At 44.4% G+C, this 22,119-nt stretch overlaps 1 protein-coding gene across 3 annotated transcripts in view; it reads left to right on the top strand.

Moving 5' to 3' along the window:
- Nucleotides 1–5,569: 5,569 nt before the first annotated feature.
- The window catches only part of LOC144494796 (adhesion G protein-coupled receptor L3-like), a 978,643-nt gene continuing 962,093 nt past the window's right edge, over nucleotides 5,570–22,119 (top strand). For 2 of the 3 annotated variants that reach the window (XM_078214147.1, XM_078214145.1), the window contains exon 1: nucleotides 5,570–5,770. The gene's annotated coding sequence lies outside the window, so the exon portion shown is untranslated. The remainder of the gene's footprint in view (nucleotides 5,771–22,119) is intronic. The other variant, XM_078214146.1, reaches the window with a different exon arrangement.

Below are 22,119 nucleotides of genomic sequence, written 5' to 3'. Positions count from 1 at the left end.
TCGAATCGCCGCCATTCCTGGGTTTCGGTAAAGTGGCGATCTGCGCGGATGCGAGTGCGGATCGCGATAATGGCCTCTCACCCGACTTTACCATATTTTCGGGGTAAAATAGGGCCCATCGAGTCTGCACCAACTCTCAGAAAGAGCATCTTATCCAGCAGCCCCCCTTCTTCCCCCAACTCTATCCCCATAACCATGTGCATTTACCATGGCTAATCCACCTAACCTACATAGAAACATAGACAAACTACAGCACAAAACAGACCCTTCGGCCCCACAAGTTGTGCCGAACATATCCCTACCTTTTTAGGCCTGCCTATAACCCTCCATCCTATTAAGTCCCATGTACTCATCCAGGAGTTTCTTAAAAGACCCTATTGAGTTTGCCTCCACCACCACTGACGGCAGCTGATTCCACTCGCCCACCACCCTCTGTGTGAAAAACTTCCCCCTAACATCTCCCCTGTACCTACCCCCCAGCACTGTGTCCTCTCGTAGCAGCCATTTCCACCCTGGGAAAAAGCCTCTGAGAGTCCACCCGATCTATGCCTCTCAACATCTTATATACCTCTATTAGGTCTCCTCTCATCCTACGTCACTCCAAGGAGAAAAGACCGAGCTCCCTCAGCCTATCCTCATAAGGCATGCCACTCAATCCAGGCAACATCCTTGTAAATCTCCTCTGCACCCTTTCAATCTTTTCCACATCCTTCCTGTAATGAGGCGACCAGAACTGAGCACAGTACTCCAAGTGGGGTCTGACGAGAGTCTTATTTGGCTGCATCATTATCTCCGGACTCCTAAACTCAATCCCTCGATTGATAAAGGCCAGCACACCATATGCCTTCTTAACCACCTCCTCCACCTGCGGGGCCGATTTTAGAGTCCTATGGACCCGGACCCCAAGGTCCTTCTGATCCTCTACAGTACTAAGAGTCTTTCCCTTTATATTGTACTCCTTCATCCCATTTGACCTGCCAAAATGGACCACTACGCATTTATCTGGGTTGAAGTCCATCTGCCACTTCTCCGCCCAGTCTTGCATCCTATCTATGTCCCTCTGTAACTTCTGACATCCCTTGGGACTGTGGGAAGAAACTGGAGCACCTGGAGGAAAACCCAGGCAAACATGGGGAGAACACGCAAAACAGACAGTCAACCAAGGCTGGAGTAGAACCACCTTGCTGTACTGTGAACAAGTCTGGCTGATGATTTACACATTCATGAAGAGAGCGTAGTCATTCGGAGAGTTTGGAGACTCGTCATGCAACAATGCTGCATCACAAAATGTTAACCAGGTCTTGAAGTTGCAGGAAGAGATATTACTTGTGCCATTCATTGTTAAGAGCCGAAAGAACTGTTGAATCATCTTCCTTCCCATCATGACTGTATACGAATGACGTGAAGTAAAAAGCAGTAAATATCATGTTTGACGTCGTAAACCACAAGGACAAATTTGAGACTCGTATCAACATTATCGAAAGGACTCGATGGAATTACAATCTTCAACTCACCTACCAAACACTTTTTGTTCTTTACATATTCTAGTACACAAACAAAATCCCTTGAGCTGTTTTGTTTGTTTACTATTATCTACAGGGATTTACAACACCCCAAAGGCCAGTTCTTTATATTCGCAGGTCTCTTGGATTCCACACAAAAAGCCACAACCTTGTGCAAAGTATATCTATTTTTAAATCAAACAAAGCATTGAAGAAACTCTCTGCTCCAATACTCAGTTACCGTGTTTAATGTGTGGACACAATACTGAGATGCACTCTTCGGATCAGATCATACACTCAGGGTGGTCCTGCACATCACTATTTGAATATTGGGGAGAAGACCAACTCTGGCCCTTTTGGCATGCCCTGCCTTAGATTTTTTGCCCGACAGACTTTTAATTATTATAAGACATGATTTCCACTCTTGCTCAAGAGGACACCATCTCATAGAACTGCCAGAAAATCAGAGGCTAGTAGCTCTGCGGTACTGGCAGCACCACGGGGAGCCTTCCCCTTGCTTGTAAAATCGAGGCATTGGCATGGATGGGCAGGTGGCAATACCGGTGATTGCAAAGTGCTCTATTTTACGGGGCCGCTCCTGCTTTCCTACCCAATGGTGGCCTATATAATCCAGCCACTAATCATATTTTTGGATATTCACATGACATTGCCACAATGTATTCATTCGGGGTTTCCTTTCCATGCATTTAGAAGAAGGAAAAATGTTGGATGGTCAGGAAGACCAACTACTCATCAGAGGAGGAAAAGAAAGGAAGGGTGGGAGGATCCTGCTGGCGGCCAATGACAAGCCACCTCTGTCACCAATAAACATGCCCCAACGGGACAGGAAAACCCCACCCCATGAGTTTCATTTGTTTTGCTGCTGCCTGGGCTTAGTGCATCATTGCTTTGGTGATGTTTTACATTTTGGGTAGGTAGCCCCTGCAGTCCCCCAAAGTCAATTCAAGGCTCCCTCCTATGATCACTTAGCTTGCCATCTACCTCCGAAATATTGTCTAGTCCCTGCCCCAGATAATCTGCTGCTGAAACACCACATTTTATTTCATCACAAGCCGATTTCAGTGTTCTTCTGGCTGTCTTCCCATATTTCACAGTTAATAAATGTAAATTCATCACATCTCCCACTGTCCATATCTTAATATCCCTTAGTACCTAAATTTAAAATTTTGCCATTGCAATACACAGGCTATTAGATAATGAACACTGGCTGGGTATAGTAGCATGGCCTTTCAAGTTTAAGAAAAATATTTTAATGTTTCATAATTGTTACATTTGATTAGTAAGTAGTATTTGTGCTGCACAAGTGCCAGGCAATGAACGTCTCCAACAAGAGAAAACCTAATCATTGCTCCATGACATTTAAAAAGCATTTAGATAAGTACATGGATGTGAAAGGATTTGAGGGATATGGGCCAAATGCAGGCAATTGTGACCAGCTGGGAGGGCACCCTGGTCGGCATAACTGGTTGGCCAGAGGGCCTGTTTCTGTGCTGTATTGCGCTATGACTATGACATTACCATGGCTGAATCCCAATTATCAACATCCATTGGTTACCATTGATCAGAAGCTGAACTGCACATGTCACCTAAGTAAGTGGTAAGGGAGGAGTTATACAATAAATGGCAGAGTCATCAGGAGTATAGAAACACAGAGGGACCTAGGTGTGCAAGTCCACAAATCCTTGAAGGTGGCAACACAGGTGGAGAAGGTGGTGAAGAAGGCATATGGTATGCTTGCCTTTATAGGACGGGGTATAGAGTATAAAAGCTGGAGTCTGATGATGCAGCTGTATAGAACGCTGGTTAGGCCGCATTTGGAGTACTGCGTCCAGTTCTGGTCGCCGCACTACCAGAAGGACGTGGAGGCATTAGAGAGAGTGCAGAGAAGGTTTACCAGGATGTTGCCTGGTATGGAGGGTCTTGGCTATGAGGAGAGATTGGGTAAACTGGGGTTGTTCTCCCTGGAAAGACGGAGAATGAGGGGAGATCTAATAGAGGTGTACAAGATTATGAAGGGTATAGATAGGGTGAACAGTGGGAAGCTTTTTCCCAGGTCGGAGGTGACGATCACGAGGGGTCACGGGCTCAAGGTGAGAGGGGCGAAGTATAACTCAGACATCAGAGGGACGTTTTTTTACACAGAGGGTGGTGGGGGCCTGGAATGCGCTGCCAAGTAGGGTGGTGGAGGCAGGCACGCTGACATCGTTTAAGACTTACCTGGATAGTCACATGAGCAGCCTGGGAATGGAGGGATACAAACGATTGGTCTAGTTGGACCATGGAGCGGCACAGGCTTGGAGGGCCGAAGGGCCTGTTTCCTGTGCTGTACTGTTCTTTGTTCTTTGTTACAAGAGCAGGTCAGAGGCTGGGATTTCTGTTGTGTGTATCTTACCTCCTGACTCCCCGAAGCTTTTTAAAAATTCTTCAATGGGTTGTGGTGTTGTTGGCTGAACCAGCATTATTCACCGTCTCGAATTGCCCTTGAAAAGATGATGGTGAATTGCCTTTTTGAACTGCTGCAGGCCATGTGGTGTAGGTATACTCTTAGGGCTATTAGGAAGGGCATTTCAGGATTTGGACCCAATGACAGTGAAATAATCACAATATAGTTCCAAGTCAGGATGGTGAGTGACTTGAAATGGAACTTGAATGGGATGCCAATCAAATGGAACTGTCACACCATGTTGATCAGGCTAAGTAATGATGACAGATTCCCTTTCTATAGGGCATCAGTAAACCGTACAACAGTGGTTTAATTTTCACCATTACTGAGATTAGTTCTTTATATTTCCAGAATTTTTTTATTAACTGATTTCAAATTCTACCAAATACAGGGAGGAAACCGGAGCACCTCGAGGAAACCCATGCAGACACGGGGAGAACATGCAAATTCCACACAGACAATCACCCAAGCCGGGAATCGAACCGGGTCCCTGGTGCTCTGAGGCAGTAATGCTAACCACTGTGCCACATGCTGCCATCCCGGACTAAGCAGCCCACTTGATTGGCACCCCATCAACCTTGAATATTCACTCCTTTCAACACCAACACACAGCAGCACCAGTGTACGCCATCTGCAAGATGCACTGCAGCAACTCACCAAGGCTCATTAGATTGCACCTTTAAACCCATGACCTCTATCATCTAGAAAGTAAAGGGTAGCAGATGCATGGGAACATGACCTCCTGCAAATTCCTCTTCAAGCCACACACTATCCCATCTTGGAACTATATCGCTGTTCATGATCACCCGGTCAAAATCTTGGAACTCCCTTCCTAACATCACCGTGGGTGTTCCTTCAACACATGGATTACAGAGGTTCAAGAAAGCTCACCGCCATCTTCTTGAGGGTACTTAGGGATGGGCAATAAATGCTGATCTAGCCAGCAATGTCTATACCTTTTTAAAAAAACATGTTGTGTAGATGGCAAAACAGGGAAATGACGCTTGGAGGAAAAAGCTGTGTAATCTGTGTTTTTAATGTGAAAATGTGATCACCATTTAGTCATTTTCTAAGAGTTGTTACAAAACTGAATTTCATGCCCTGCTTCATTTATTGCTGAAAGCTAACTTTTGAAGGATCACAGTTTGGACTTTCCTTGTGAGTAGCTTTCAGATGAGATGTAGGTAACCAGTTTTCTTTCAACTATAGCTACAAAGTTAACTGATCAGGAGTGTGATAATGCTGTAATGCCTGGGAAATCTGGAAAGTTGTTCTCTGACCCCATGATTTAGGCCAACCAGAGCTAGGTCTGTGAACCATGATTGATGCATGAGTTAGTGTGCTGTTCAACTTAGATGCTTGTCATTCTATTCAGACACTTCATGTTCATAACTGGCACTATATTCATTTGGTAGAATCATTCCAGCCACTTCATGTAGACTCTGTGTAATTTAGCAGCCATGAAGGAATGCAATGTGTACAGCTGCGTTCTACACCCTGTGGCAGTGTGATCCATCTAATGTATAAATAGTAAACCTATAAAACAGCACACGTGTTGGCATGTGTGGTTTGAACTGAACAGGCTCGCTGTGAAGCAGCAAGAGCCAGCAATGAAACCGTTCTACTCGAGTAAGAATTCTGTGTGAACATAAAGCTAAGTTTTACATTTGGGTTCCCAAGCATTCACTATAATTGAAAATTCAACCTAATTGGGAAATTGGACTCCTCGATTACCAGAGATTTAGATTTCATATTTTCCTATCTATTTACATAAGTCAGCAAAAACGTGGCAGACCTTCTTTCTGTAAGTATACTTATAGCTGCAATCTTTTCTGAACGATAATTCCTACACAAAACATTGATGCTTCATGAAGAATAATTGTTATTATTTACTTTCTGATCATTTTGGTGATGTTGGGATTTGGAGTGTCTGGCTGCGTAGTTTGCTTCTTATTCTCTCATGACAGTAGATTGAAGGAGAACAAAACTGTCTGTGCCATTTTTGGAGACCAAACTGCAACCTTTTTGAGAAGTAAATTGTTCATCCTGACTTTTGAATGATTACGCAAAGGTGTTGATTTTCCAATGGAACAGTTTCCACAATGACTTTGAACTGATGAAGTGTATCCCAGGACATTGTGGGAGGCTAGGGAGGAAATTGCGGGTCCCCTAGCAGAGATATTTGAATCATTGATAGTCACAGGTGAAGTGCCTGAAGATTGGAAGGTGGCAAATGTTGTGCCTTTGTTTAAAAAGGGCTGCAGGGAAAACCCTTGGAACTACAGGCCAGTGAGTCTCATATGTGAGGTGGGTAAGTTGTTGGAAGAGACATGATCTACAGGTATTTAGAGACGCAAGGACTGATTGGGGACATCATGTCTCACAAATTTGATTAGGAAAATCATGTCTCACAAATTTGATTGAGTTTTTTGAAGGGGTAGAAGGTAGGTGAGGACAGTGCAGTTGATGTTGTCTACATGGACTTCAGCAAGGCCTTTGACAAGGTACCGCATGGTAGGTTGTTGCATAGGTTAAATCTCATGGGATCCAGGGTGAGGTAGCTAAATGGATACAAAATTGGCTTGATGATAGAAGCCAGAGGGTGGTTGTAGAGGGTTGTTTTTCAAACTGGAGGCCTGTGACCAGCGGTGTGCCTCAGGGATCAGTGCTGGATCCACTGTTATTTGTCATTTATATTAATGATTTGGATGAGAAGTATTCAGATGATATCAAGATTGGTGGCATAGTGGACACTGAAGAAGGTTATCTTGGATTGCAACGGGATCTTGATCAATTGGGCCAATGGCCAGACGAATGGCAGATGGAGTTTAATTTAGACAAATGTGAGATGATGCATTTTGGTAGATTGAACCAGGACAGGACTTACTCAGTTAATGGTAGGGCATTGGGGAGAGTTACAGAACAAAGAGACCTAGGGGGTACAGGTTCATAGCTCCTTGAAAGTGGAGTCACAGGTGGACAGAGTGGTGAAGAAGGCATTCAGCATGCTTGGTTTCATCGGTCAGAACATTGAATACAGGAGTTGGGACATCTTGTTGAAGTTGTACAAGACATTGGTAAGGCAACACTTGGAATACTGTGTGCAGTTCTGGTCACCCTATTATAGAAAGGATATTATTAAACTAGAAAGAGTGCAGAACAGATTGACTGGGATGCTACAGACTTGATGGTTTGAGTTATAAGGAGAGGCTGGATAGACTGGGACTTTTTTCTCTGGACCGTAGGAGGCTGAGGGGTGATCTTAGAGGTCTATAAAATAATGAGGGACATAGATCAGCGCGATAGTCAATATCATTTCCCAAAGGTAGGGGGAGTCTAAAACTAGAGGGCATAGGTTTAAGATGAGAGAAGAGAGATAAAAAAGGGTCCAGGGGGCAATGTTTTCACAGAGAGGGTGGTGAGTGTCTGAAACAAGCTGCCAGGTGTAGTAGTAGAGGCAGGTACCATTTTGGCTTTTAAAAAGCGTTTAAACAATTACATAGGTAAGATGGGTATAGAGGGATATGGGCCAATTTCGGGCAATTAGGACGAGCTTAGGTGTTTTAAAAAAAAAAGGGGCGGCATGGACAAGTTGGGCCGAAGAGCCTGTTTCCATGCTGTAAACCTCTATGACTCTAACTAATTGATATTTGTTTTTCTTGCATGTCTCCAGAATTTGACTGTATGGGGACGATCTTACCAAAAATATTTCAAGTTCGGGATGAGCCATTGGATTAGCCGTGCTAAATTGCCCCTTAGTGTCAGGGGGACTAGCTAAGGTAAATATGTGAGAATGTTGTCAGTGCAGGCTCAATGGGCCGAATGGCCTCCTTCTTGCACTGTAGGCATTCTGTGAGTGTGAAAATGGGCGAGTTTCAGATCCATTTTTTGGACGAGTTAGAAATCCAATCTTACCACACATTGATCAAAGAATGAAGCAAGATCTGTTTTCTGCCGCCAGGGGGAGGGGGGAGAAGGGATGGGGCCTAAACTAGCCAGAAGGCGGCAGATTAAACCAGAGTGAACCAATGAGCATGCACAGATCTTTCTCTGTGCTGTGCAACAATAAGAAGTCTAACAACACCAGGTTAAAGTCCAACAGGTTTATTTGGTAGCACAAGCCACAAGCTTTCGGAGCACTGCCCCTTCATCAGGTGAGTGGGAGTTCTGTTCGCAAACAGGGCATATATAGACACAAACTCAATTTACAAGATAATGGTTGGAATGCGAGTTTTTAAAGGCAATCAAGTCTTAAAGGTACAGACAATGTGAGTGGAGAAAGGGTTAAGCACAGGTTAAAGAGATGTGTATTGTCTCCAGCCAGGACAGTTAGTGAGGTTTTGCAAGTTGTGCGGGTTACACATAGTGTGACATGAAGCCAAGATCCCGGTTGAGGCCGTCCTCATGTGTGCGGAACTTGGCTAACAATTTCTGTTCAGCGATTCTGCGTTGTCGTGTGTTGTGAAGGCTGCCTTGGAGAACGCTTACCCGAAGATCAGAGGCTGAATGGCCGTGACTGCTGACGTGTTCCCCAACAGGAAGAGAACACTCCTGCCTGGTGATTGTCGAGCTGTGTTCATTCATCCATTGTCATAGCATCTGCATGGTCTCCCCAATATACCATGCCTCGGGACATCCTTTCCTTCAGCGTATCAGGTAGACAACATTGGCCGAGTTGCAAGAGTATGTACCGTGTACCTGATGGATGGTGTTCTCACGTGAGATGATGGCATCCGTGTCGATGATCCGGCATGTCTTGCAGAGGTTGCTGTGGCAGGATTGTGTGGTGTCATGGTCACTGTTCTCCTGAAGGCTGGGTAGTTTGCTGCAGACAATGCTCTGTTTGAGGTTGTGTGGTTGTTTGAAGGTAAGAAGTGGGGGTGTGGGGATGGCCTTGGCGAGATATTCGTCCTCATCAATGACATGTTGAAGGCTCCGGAGAAGATGGAGATGCAACAAGACAGAGAGGATCTGTCAGGCACTCACCCACTATCACTGGCCTCCCCCAATCACTCACTTGCCGATCCCCAGTGCAGAATGCGCAGCGTTTCCCCCCCCCCAAAAAAAATCCCCTTCTCCCCTGCCAGTTGGGTGGTGCCAGGCTGACACTGCCCAAGGGGCACCCCCGCACCCCCACTGCCCCCGACCTCCTAAGAAGGGCCTCAATGGCCTGCAGTCCTACTGGTGAGGCCATCACAATAGGTCCCCGTTGGTGGGGCCATACATGATCTCTGCTGGTGAGGACCTTCACTGGCAAGGCTGCTAAGGCAAGTAAGCTGAGGCGATTGCATCTTGGACTCGCTTGTAATATTTAAATCTCAATTGTAATATTTAAATCTCAATTTAAATATTGAGATCAGCCTTGTACCCTTTTCGGGTGCGAGGCTGATCTCACCGGATATCCAGGCCCGATAAGATCGTGACAGGCGAGAACTTGGGTGTGAACATGATTTTTTGGCTCTCTTGCGATCTTACTGGTTTGCCCCACCTGTCGTCTGGCAGGGTGGGAATGTAAAATCACCCCTAAGTGTATTTTGTTTGGCCCAGTCAATGTAAACAGGATTACAGGTTGCATTACATGCATGTACACACTTTGCACAGTGCATCATATAGTACAGAAAATTAGTGTAGCTCTAATAAAGTTGTTAAACTGTCCTGTGATTGAAAATGAATGGCTCTGGTGAAATGCTGCATTAACCTTGTGGCTGGACTAATGCAAAGATGCCTGTGACAACTAATTTCACGACTGTTACCTCAGGTTTTAATTCAGTTGTTATATGCAAATTTGAAAACTAACTGCTTTCTTTTGAACCTTGTCTACCTAAATCTATTTGAATTTTGCAAAGCCTTCTTTTCAGTTCTCTCCAAACCATTGATTTGAGGGTAGGAATCAAACCTCATAATACAAATAAATATATAATTTGATCAGTGTGGCAGCTTTGCTGGAATTGGCTGATACTCAAATTCACAAACACCAGTTTTTGGAGTTTTCATCAGAACTGGAGGAAGTTTCAGTGTAACTTTTTAAGCAAGTGTGGCGGTGGGGGGAGAAACACAAAGGACAAGAGTGATTAACCAGTAATGTTCCTTTCCCAATTACCTTTTGCCTTGCACCATCATCTCTTAATTACAAATGCCCTCTACCTTATCACGGATTTCTCACTTTTATTCTCTCCTCTAACCTCTCCCAACCCTAGCCCTTTGCTTCCTTAGATGCATTTAAATCTCTGATCAAAAGTTTTTGAAAGGTTATTGGCCTGAAGCGTTAACTCAGTTTCTGTCTCTACAGACACTCTGATCCGGTTGATGTTTCATGCGTTTTCTACTATGATTTAAGAAAAAGCTCCTGTGCTGTAACCAAATCCTTGTTTTTCAAACTGCTGCAAGATTTCCCATTTTTCAATTAAAAATAAGGCAGAATGGGGAGTGAAGTATTGTTGCTAATTATCCTCCACCTTTTATCCTGCTATCTATGAAGACTTCATCTTGCCTCCTCTTGCACTTTGGGAGATCAGTACTCTGTTATTTGAAACACAATTCACATTTGCTGTCTACAATGTAATTTAACCCTGAAAAGTGTGAGGTGATACACTTTGGAAGAAGTAATTTGACAAGGAATTATTCAATGAATGATTGGACACTAGGGAGTTCTGTGGAACAAAGGGACCTTTGTGTGTTTGTCCACAGACCTCTGAAAGCAGAAGGGCATGTTAGTAGGGTGGTGAAGGGCAGTCAAGGCATAGATTACAAAAGCAGGGAAGTCATGTTGGAGTTGTATAGAACTTTGGTGACGCCACAGCGAGGGAATTGTGTGCAGTTCTGGTCGCCAGATGATCGAAAGAAGGTGATTGCACTGGAGGGGGTGCAGAGGAAATTCACCAGTATGCTGCCTGGGATGAAACATTTAAGTTATGAAGAGAAGTTGTGCAGGCTTGGTTCGTTTTCATTGGAGCAGAGAAGACTGAGGGCGACCTGATTGAAGCGTACAAAATTATGAGAGACATGGACAGAGTGGATAAGGAACAGCTGTTCCCCTTAGTGGAAGGGTCAGTCAAGCAGGGACATAGGTTCAAGATGAAGGGCAGGGGAATTTAGGGGCATGTGAGGAAAAACGCTTTTACCCAGAGGGTGGTGACGGTCTGGAATGTGTTACCTGGGAGGGTGGTAGAGGCGGGTTGCCTCGCATCCTTTAAAAAGTACCTGGATGAGCACATGACGCATCATAACATTTCAGGGCTATGGACCAAGTGCTGGCAAATGAGATTAGATAGAGTTCAGGTGTTTCTAATGGGTTGGTGCAGACTCGATGGGCTGAAGGGCCTCATCGGCACTGTATGATTCTATGCTTCTACAAACCTTACTCCCTATTGTCACAGATTTTTATAATACCCTCTTCACATTTATCATCATGAATTATTACGTCAACATGTCCCATTTACATTTTCTTTGCCAACTACTAATATGTAGTTCAAGCCAGTGCTTCCTAAATTATTTTCCAATACAACCCAAATTTAATACATGAAAATTAATGCAACTCAGACGTGAACAAAAATAAAGCAGCATAGAAACTTTCATTTTGGTAGATTGAATCAGGGCAGGCCTTACTCAGTTAATGGTAGGGCGTTGGGGAGAGTTACAGAACAAAGAGATCTAGGGGTACAGGTTCATAGTTCCTTGAAAGTGGAGTCACAGGTGGACAGAGTGGTGAAGAAGGCATTCAGCATGCTTGGTTTCATCGGTCAGAACATTGAATACAGGAGTTGGGACGTCTTGTTGAAGTTGTACAAGACATTGGTAAGGCCACACTTGGAATACTGTGTGCAGTTCTGGTCACCCTATTATAGAAAGGACATTATTAAACCAGAAAGAACGCAGAAGAGATTTACTAGGATGCTACCGGGACTTGATGGTTTGAGTTACAAGGAGAGGCTGGATAGACTGGGATTTTTTTCTCTGGAGTGTAGAAGGCTGAGGGGTGACCTTATAGAGGTCTATAAAATAATGAGGGACATAGATCAGCGCGATAGTCAATATCATTTCCCAAAGGTAGGGGAGTCTAAAACTAGAGGACATAGGTTTAAGATGAGAAGGGAGAGATACACAAGGGTCCAGAGGGGCAATTTTTTCACGCAGAGAGTGGTGAGTGTCTGGAACAAGCTACCAGAGGTGGTAGTAGTGGCGGGTACAATTTTGTCTTTTAAAAAGCATTTAGACAGTTACATGGGTAAGATGGATATAGAGGGATATGAGCCAAATGCAGGCAATTGGGACCAGCTTCGGGGTTTAAAAATAAGGGCGGCATGGACAAGTTGGGCCAAAGGGCCTGTAAACCTCTATGACTCTATAAAGTTTGTTTAGTACAGATAACAGATACATCATTTAAATATGAAAATCTGTGTTTTTTAAGTACTTTGTAAAAATGTTCATGTTTTACGTACTCACCAGTCAATTACTTAATCTGAGCCATTCCAGCTCATGGAGCTTGGTCAGGAATCAATGGAACTGCAAATTGAGTGTCCTGAGATGGCCGCTGTTGGAGTCCAGGTCATTCGGTAGCAACAGGGTGATGGGGTTGGGTTCAGACAAGTTGTAGCTCAGCGGCGGGGGTGTTCACAGCAGGATTCCTGAATGGGGCTAGCCTTCGAGGCACAGTGAATAAGCAAGCTCACAGCCCAGAGAGAGAGAGGAAGAGAAAGCCATTGCGGGGCACATTCTTGGAGGTGGGAACATTTGCAACCTCATTCACTGCTCTGTGACACCAATTAGGGTCATGACCCACAGTTTGGGAACCAGCGTTCTAGGTTCTGGCCACAGTGCAGCATTTGGGACTGTTTGTAAAGATTTCCCCTGGAATCTGACTTTATTGTACATCAGGGTTTCCCAATTTTTTCCAGCTGCGAAACCCTTTTGACTTCTCAAGAATACTGAAGGAACCCCTGAGAAACATCCTTATTATACTGAAACATTAAACCACAAAAGAATTTTTTAATTGCACAATAGGTACAAACATACAAAAACTTAATGTATTTCGAAAACGTGTGTGTACAACTATTAGAATGACAACTTCTGTTTTCAACAAATGCTTCCAAGCTTTACTATTTTATTATTTGTAATGGGAGCACCCATTCACACGCTCCCTCGCACCCAGCCACTCGCACACTCCCTTGCGTACAACCCCTCACCCCCACTTGCACACCCCTCACGGTCACCCACGCTCACTTCCACCCACTCAGCCTTGAATCCCCACAGCCTTGGCTCTTCTAGTGGCCCCATGCCTCAGCTTCTCTCTGGAGCTGTGGCTAAATTGAACATGGAAAATCCAATGTGCGGAACCCAGTTTGGGAACCCCTGTTGCACATAAATCTAAGTCTAATGATTCCTGCTCTATAATTCATGCGCTACACTTTTTAAATCTCTCCTCCCCTTCTCTCTGCATTGCCCTAACCTGTTCATTAATATATAACAGTGTCCTTGTTTGATTTATTTTTCAACTAATTAATTCAGTCTTTCACAGGAAAATACATTGTCATTCAAGCAGGGGTAATGTAGTGGTAGTAGGGGACAGCATAGTCAAAGGAATAGACACTGCTGAGAGCAAGTCCTGATGGCTGTATTGCCTACTGGTGCCAAGGTTCCGGGCATCTGCTCGGGGCTGGAGAGGAAGATGTAAGATGGGGAGGTTCCAGTGGTCCTGGTCCTTGTTGGTACCAACAACATGGATAGCACTAGGAATAAAGTTCTGCTTGGAGAGTATGAACAGCTAGGAACCTCTAAGATTAAACTTCTGGGTTATCTCCTGAGCCATGAGCAAATTGGTGTTGGGCAAATAATACTAGAGAATTAAATGGCCCAAAGATTAGGGTCAGAAGCACTGGAACCTTTACTGCTGAAAGTGGGAGCTGTACTATTATTATGGGATTCACCTGAACTGTGCTGTGAACAGTATTCTGGAAGATCATATAACTGGGGTGGTATACAGGGTTTAAAATTAAGTAGTGGGGGGCGAGGGGACAAGTGTGGCAAGTTGAGATAAAGTGAAGAGAATAAATCCAAGAGAGCAAAGTGGCAATAAGGGAAATGATGATGGCAGAAAGAGTGTGCAAACTGAAATTAATGATGGAAGAGAAGTTGATGCTGGATGAACTATTTTGCACGTGCATTTTAGTTTGTACTCTATTGATCTGGAAGTTATTTAAAGGATAAAGTTACTGACACGTACACAAAGATTAATCGCAATTCCCCGCTGCCGTCAGACTTTTCAATGGGCCTATCATATATTAAGCTGATCTTTCTCTATACCCAGTAGTTTTACAGTCAACAGCTCCTCTAGGTATGGTATGCTTTGTCTGTATAGTGTGCAAGAAGCAATACTTTTCACTGTATACTAACACGTGACAATAATAAATGAAATCAAATGAAGATAAGACAATAGTTATAAATGTATATCAAAATGATTCCATATTCAGTGCAGGTCTGATGCGTTTCGAAGTATCAGAGGCCGAATGCCCGTGACCGCTGAAGTGCTCCCCAACTGTGACACAGATGCCATCATCTCACGTGAGAACACCATCCACCAGGTACACGGTACATACTCTTGCAACTCGGCCAACGTTGTCTACCTGATACGCTGCAAGAAAGGATGTCCCGAGGCATGGTACATTGGGGAAACTATGCAGACGCTGCGACAACGGATGAATGAACACCGCTCGACAATCACCAGGCAAGACTGTTCTCTTCCTGTTGGGGAGCACTTCAGCGGTCACGGGCATTCGGCCTCTGATATTCGGGTAAGCGTTCTCCAAGGCGGCCTTCGTGACACACGACAGCGCAGAGTCGCTGAGCAGAAACTGATAGCCAAGTTCCGCACACACAAGGACGGCCTCAACCGGGATATTGGGTTCATGTCACACTATTTGTAACTCCCACAGTTGCGCGGACCTGCAGAGTTTCACTGGCTGTCTTGTCTGGAGACAATACACATCTTTTTAGCCTGTCTTGATGCTCTCTCCACTCCCATTGTTTTGTTTCTTAAAGACTGGATTAGTTGTAAGTATTCGCATTCCAACCATTATTCATGTAAATTGAGTCTGTGTCTTTATAAGTTCTGTTTGTGAACAGAATTCCCACTCACCTGAAGAAGGGGCTTAGAGCTTCGAAAGCTTGTGTGGCTTTTGCTACCAAATAAACCTGTTGGACTTTAACCTGGTGTTGTTAAACTTCTTACTTCCATTGATTTGCCAGAGATTACATAAAAGGTGAGCTTAATCCATGGAATCAGGGTTTACCGGGAGGAGCGAATGTTACTTTCTTCTGGTTCTGTAGATGTGACACTTTCAAAATGCCTAGTTGCTTACAGCAGGAATCATGGCTGTTCCAAAATGTCTTTTTTTATCTCTCTTTCTGGGTTGAAGCTTCTTTAAGATGCTTCTCTGTGAACCTTGCAGCTTCTTGTCCTTTTCAATACTTTTTGAAGTAGGCTAACTTGGCCACTGATATTATGTCATCTGTGCAACATGCCAAGTCATTTCCCAAATAAGGCAACGTCACTTCAAACAGTCCTTTTCCACCTGTGGTTCTTGGCTTTCGTCCTGGCCAAGGCACATTTCACATTCTTACAATGAGGCATTAACAAAACCTTTTTTACCTCCTGGACATGCATGTGGTGAACCATAACTAAATTAAGGATTGTCTTTTGCTCTCTTGGAGGAGGAGTCCCAGTCTGAATTGCACAATTTTGTCTGGGAGCTTGAAACTATTTTGAAACCGTCCTTACATTTGGTCCATGTTTTTTTAAAAATGTAACCTTTAAAACAGTTTTTCCAAAAACTTGTATTATCATAACTGCGCATTGTAACATTCCTCCTCCCTTCAGGGGAAAAAACTGAAATTCCATTTTCAATTTTTTAACCATTGTTTTCTTATTAAACAAATATAAAAGAAATATATTCTGGGAAATATTTTCTTCCCACGCACACAATTGGCTGATGCAATAATTGTTTCTCATAGAATCCCTACAGTATAGAAGGAGACCATTCGGCCCATTGAGTCTGTGCCAACCGCAATCCCACCCTGGTCCTCTTCCCATAATCCCACACATTTACCCTGTTAATCCCCATGACACTAGGGTCAATTTAGCATGGCTAATCAATCTAATCCGCACATTTTTGGACTGTGGGAGGAAACCAGAGCACCCAGAGGAAACCCACGCATATACAGGGAGAATGTGCAAACTCCACACAGACAGTGACCAAGGCCAGAATTGAACCTAGGTCCCTGGCTCTGTGAGGCAGCAGTGCCCATGGCTCTCCCCTAATATTTCCCAATTACATTTCATCCGGTAAGAGGGTTGTGGCTGACAGTGTATGAGAACTGGTGACATTATCGGTCATACAACTCTTAAAGCAGTTGGCATTGGGGAAGGGTTAGAATCGTGCTGACTCGAGAGAGGTCAAGTTTCATTGGGTTGTCTTGGATACAAAGGCTTTTAATATGCGAATTAAGTTGTCTGCCTCGTGAAAGGTGTTGTAAAGTTAACCCATATTTGGTTGTGTCTGAAGTCGGAGAGCTTGTTATCTCAGGTGTCAGCTCCCAGAGTTTGAATTTCTGGACTGATGGAGTGGGGTATATTTGTTTTGGACCCCTTGGAGGTGTCAGCAGCACTTGAAATTCCTTTTGGGCAGTTACAAGTTTGGGTATGCTTAAAGGATAATGATTTCCTCAGTTTGGTCACTCTGGAGTTGAGTCGGTATCCAGTCTGCCTCATGTCCTTTGGGAAACCCCTGCCTCTGCTGCTTGCCTCACTGCTCTTTAACAGGGTGAAATATCTCCCTCACTGTCTGTCTGTCTGTTTGGCAATGCCCATGGTCCCTGTTTAACACTGAGAAAAATGTGTGCCAACCCAATTTCTGGATCACTCCTTTCATCTTTTTAAAATTCAGTGCGGCTCTTCCTTGACTTTGTTTGAATTCTACTGGCTTCATTTTGCCTCTTGACTCGAATGACTTCTCCCGAATCACTTAAGACCTCATCATCCGCGACACCCCCCCCCCCCCCCCCCCCCCCACACACACACACACAATTACCCCTCTTAGCATACTGAGGGGAGACTGGAATTGATTCGTGTCATGACTAGCCTTTCGAATCACTTCATAATGATGGATGTCAGAGCCACAGGACGATAGTCATTGAGGCACACTGCTTGGTTTTTCTTAGGTACCGGGATGATAGTCGTCGTCTTAAAGCGGATAGGGACCTCACATTGTTGTAAAGAGAGTTTGAAGATGTCTGCGAGTACCCCCGCCAGCTGATCTCCACATGATCTGAATGCTCATCTGGGTACCCCGGGGCCAGTCGCTTTCCATGGATTGACCTTTGAGAAAGCTGCTTTGACATCTGCAATGATGACCCCAGATACTGGTTCATCCAGGGCCTCCAGGGCGGAGGGCATGCTCTCGCAGACGTCTTGCTTAAAACGAGCCTAGAATGCATTGAGCTCATCAGGGAGGGGTGTGTTGGAGTCGGCGATTTTACATGCCTTCATCTTGTAGCCTGTTATGTCTTGCAGACCTTGCCATAGTCGGCGGGGGTCTGTGTGGCTCGCCTAGGACTCTAGCTTGGTCCGGTACTGTCTCTTGGCATCTTTGATGGGTCTCCTTAGATCGTATCTGGCTTTCTTGGATAGCACAGTAAGAAGTCTCACAACACCAGGTTAAAGTCCAACAGGTTTTGTGCTCCGAAAGCTTATGGTATTTGCTACCAAATAAACCTGTTGGACTTTAACCTGGTGTTGTGAGACTTCTTACTGTGCTTACCCCAGTCCAACGCCGGCATCTCCACATCATTTCTTGGATAGGTCAGGGTCGCCTGACTTGAACGCCTCAGACCTGGACTTCAACAAGCAATGGGTATCCCTGTTCATCCATGGTTTCCAGTTGGGGAACATGCAGATTTGCTTCTTTGGCACACAGTCTTCTACACACTTACTGATGAAGTCAGTTACTGTAGTGGCGTACTTGTTCAGGCTGGTCGCAGAGTTTTTAAATACTGACCAGTCAATTGACTCCAAGCAGTCCCGTAGGAGATTATCCGATTCTCCAGACCAACACTGCACGACTTTCTTTGATGGATTCTCCCTCTTCAGTTTTTGCTTGTAAGCCGGGAGCAGGAGCACAGCTTTCTGTACCCAGGAGAGCACTCAGATCCTGTGCAGATCAGCTGGCGGGGGTATTCGCAGGCATCTTCAAACTCTCTTTACAACAATGTGAGGTCCCTATTTGCTTTAAGAAGACGACTATCATCCCAGTACCTAAGAAAAACTAAGCAGCGTGCCTTAATGACTATCATCCTGTGGCCCTGACATCCATCATTATGAAGTGCTTGAAAAGGCTAGTCATGGCACAAATCAATTCCAGCCTCCCGGACTATCTGGATCCACTACAGTTTGCCTACCCCCGCAACAGGTCCACAGCAGACGCCATCTTGTCGCCTGATTTGCCAAAGTGTGGGTGGGCGATAGAGCGGTGGGCATGTTTGCTATTGGTGTAGCAATGGTCAAGGATGTTTGGGCCTTTGGTGGAACAGGAGACATGTTGGTAGTAACTTGGTAGTACGCCCTTGAGCTTGGCTTGATTGAAGTCCCCGGCCACGATGAACAAGGCCTCGGGATGTTTCGTCTCGAAGCTATTTTGTAGATGTGTATATTTCATCCAATGCGATCTTCACGTCCGCATGGGGTGGGATGTAAACTGCTGTCAGGATAATGGAGGTGAACTCCCATGGAAGGTAGTAGGGGCGGCATTTTAGCGTCAGGTATTCTGGTTCTGGGGAGCAGAAACTTGCCAGTGTTGCTACGTCTAGGCACCATGAGGTATTGATTAGGAAGCAGACCCCACCTCCCCTCGCCTTGCCTGAGGCTGCATTTTGAGAGGACTAGAATACAAAAGCAGGGATGTACTGCTGAGACTTCATAGGGCTCTGGTCAGATCGCATTTGGAATATTGTGAGCAACTTTGGACGCCGTATCTAAGGAAGGATGTGCTGGCCTCGGAGAGGATCCAGAAGAGCTTCACGAGAATGATCCCAGGAGTTAAAACTTGACATATGAAGAGCTCTTGAGGATTCTGGGTCTGTACTTTTCGGAACTTTTTTCAGAGACTAAGTATTAAGCTGGCTTTCACGCGAGGGATTTCCCTTCTTAACTACGGCTCAGCTAACGCACACGCTCACGGAGACGAGTATTCTAGTTAAAGATGTATCTTTATTTTCCAAGCTTGGTTCAACGTACAAGGGAAAGAGATTTAGGGCCGTTCTAAATCATTCTGAAATTACATCACTCTCAGTATTACAATAAAACAATTTTCAAAAGCCATTTGCCCACCTCTTGCTCACCCCAGCCGGGTATGAGCCAATCATTATTAGTATAGATTATTTACCTTGGCCAATAACATTTTCTCCTGAACAGCATGGGACTGTGTGATCAGCTTGTGGGCTTCAAGGTCTTTCTCTCAGTCTCCTGATGCTTACCAGGAAACTCTTATCTGGTGTAATGTATATCCTATTCATTAGAACTGTCTGGGACCTCTGGTGTGTCCTTGGTTAGTGAATATTCTAGTCATTAGGACAGTCTAGAGATATTGATAAGAGTTGCTCTTCACTTTGCTGCATTGTTCTGAGGAATGTGGTTCTTTTACTTGACTACATCCCATCATGCCTTTGAGCATTGTGCCATTGACCAAGGTACCTGCTTTTAATACGGAATATGTTTTTAAAAAATACATGTCTAAATTCTCCAACAGTAGTTATATGTGCCCCTATCCAAACAGTATTATTTTCAGGCACTTTGTAGCTTCTCTATACTCTATTCAGTCTGATCTAATCCACCCTGATCTGTTAGTCTTTTAATCCCAGGTAATTCTAAATTCCCTCTTAGAGTACTCAATGGAGTTTAGAAGGATGAGGGGTGATCTCATTGAAACTTACAGAATACTGAAAGGCCTGCATAGAGTGGACGCGGGGAAGATGTTTCCATTAGTAGGAGAGACTGGGATCCGAGGGCACAGCCTCCGAGTAAAGGGACGATCCTTTAGAACCGAGATGAGGAAGAATTTCTTCAGCTAGAGGGTGGTGAATCTATGGAATTCTTTGCCACAGACGGCTGTGGAGGCCAGGTCATTGAGTATATTTAAGACAGAAATAGATAGGTTCTTGATTGGTAAGGTTCCTGGGAAAAGACGGGAGAATGGGATTCAGAAATTTAACAGCCATAATTGAATGGCGGAGTGGACCTGATGGGCCAAATGGCCTAATTCTGTGCCTATATCTTATGGTCATACATGATGGGCCAAATGGCCTCCTTCTACACTGTAGAAATCCAATGGTACTATGACTTTGGCAGGACCAGAAGATCCTAACAACCAGGGGGCCAGAAAATTCCTGTCTTAATGTTTAACCACAGAAGCCTCTCAACGTCTTAGTGAGATAGTGAACAAACCTACACAATCTGGTGGCAATCAATAAAAGAACCCAGAACTCGAAGAAACTGGAGCAGGATCCCAGAATCTGAAAAACCAAAGGAACAGCATCTTGACCGAACTCAAGGCAGAGTTGGAGATCGCCAAAAAAAAAGCTCCATTGCAGATATGAAAGGTAAAAGGTAAAATCCACTGTATAGAAATGAGACTAGAGCACGTAGAGATTCATTGAATCCCCATCAATTGCAGAGTCAAAGGACCTAGCGAAGGAGAGCAAAAGTTCAGTTCTAAGGCAGAACGAGCCTTGAAATGTTAGGGCATTGATTAGTCAGATCACTGCAGCCAGCCCATTTTCAGAGTTTGCGCTATACGACATGGTGGCTGAGCTCCTTGAAAAAGAACAAAGTTGAAAACCTCAGCCAAAGCCAAGAATCACCTACTAATCACTTTAAAATACCCTAAAATGTTTTAGAAGGCTCAAACCTGTGACTTATTGCTGCAGATCCCAATCCCTTTGATCGTTGGATCCGTGATCATCGCAGGAGCCCAACAAAACCCCACAAGCGTTGGAAAATGTGAAAAAATGGTTATTGCAGTGTGATCTTTAAAAGTGGAAAAACATTCAAAGGTGTACACTTCTGAGCTGAAAAGTAACCATGGATAAATTTACCCCTGATGTGGAGATGCCGGCGTTGGACTGGGGTGAACACAGTAAGAAGTCTCACAACACCAGGTTAAAGTCCAACAGGTTTATTTGGTAGCAAATACCATAAGCTTTCGGAGGATCTATGTTCTTATGGTATTTGCTACCAAATAAACCTGTTGGACTTTAACCTGGTGTTGTGAGACTTCCTACTAAATTTACCCTACCAGATCACTTTGCGCTGATACGAGGGCCACACCAAATGCAAAATTGTGCATAATGGAGAAGAAAATCAAGTTACTCGAGTCAATTCTTCTACTTATTTGGTGAAATGGCTGACAATGTTGTCATTACCTGGATTCTGGGACCTGGGTTCGATTCTCTGCTTCGGTCACTGTCTGTGTGGAGTTTGCACATTCTCCTCGTGTCTGCGTGGGTTTTCTCCAGATGCTCCGGTTTCCTCCCACAGTCCAAAGATGTGCGGGTTAGGTTGATTGGCCATGCTAAAATTGCCCTTAGTTTCCTGAGATGCGTAGATTAGAGGGATTAGTGGATAAATATGTAGGGATATGGGGGTAGGGCCTGGGTGGGATTGTGGTCAGTGCAGACTCGATGGGCCGAATGGCCTCTTTCTGTACTGTAGGGTTTCTATGATTCTAATTAGACAAGGTATAGATGAATCTTAACCACATCTGGTGAACCATTGAAAACCTTTGACAAGTATAAGTTACCAGAATATTTGATTTGATTTATTATTGTCACAATACAGTGAAAAGTATTGTTTCTTGTGCGCTATACAGACAAAGCATACCGTTCATAGAGAAGGAAACGAAAAAGTGCAAAATGTAGCATTACAGTTATAGCTAGGGTGTAGAGAAAAATCAACAATGCACGGTAGATCCATTCAAAAGTCTGATGACAGCAGGGAAGAAGCTGTTCTTGATTCGGTTGGTACGTGACCTCAGACTTTTGTATTTTTTTTACCAATGGAAGAAGGTGGAAGAGAGAATGTCTGGGGTGCTTGGGGTCCTTATTTATGTT

This window comes from Mustelus asterias, chromosome 6, assembly GCF_964213995.1.
Source record: "Mustelus asterias chromosome 6, sMusAst1.hap1.1, whole genome shotgun sequence".
Classification (NCBI taxonomy): domain Eukaryota; kingdom Metazoa; phylum Chordata; class Chondrichthyes; order Carcharhiniformes; family Triakidae; genus Mustelus; species Mustelus asterias.
The sequence above is the reverse complement of the archived record's forward strand: the minus strand, read 5'-3'. Positions and strand labels throughout refer to the sequence as shown.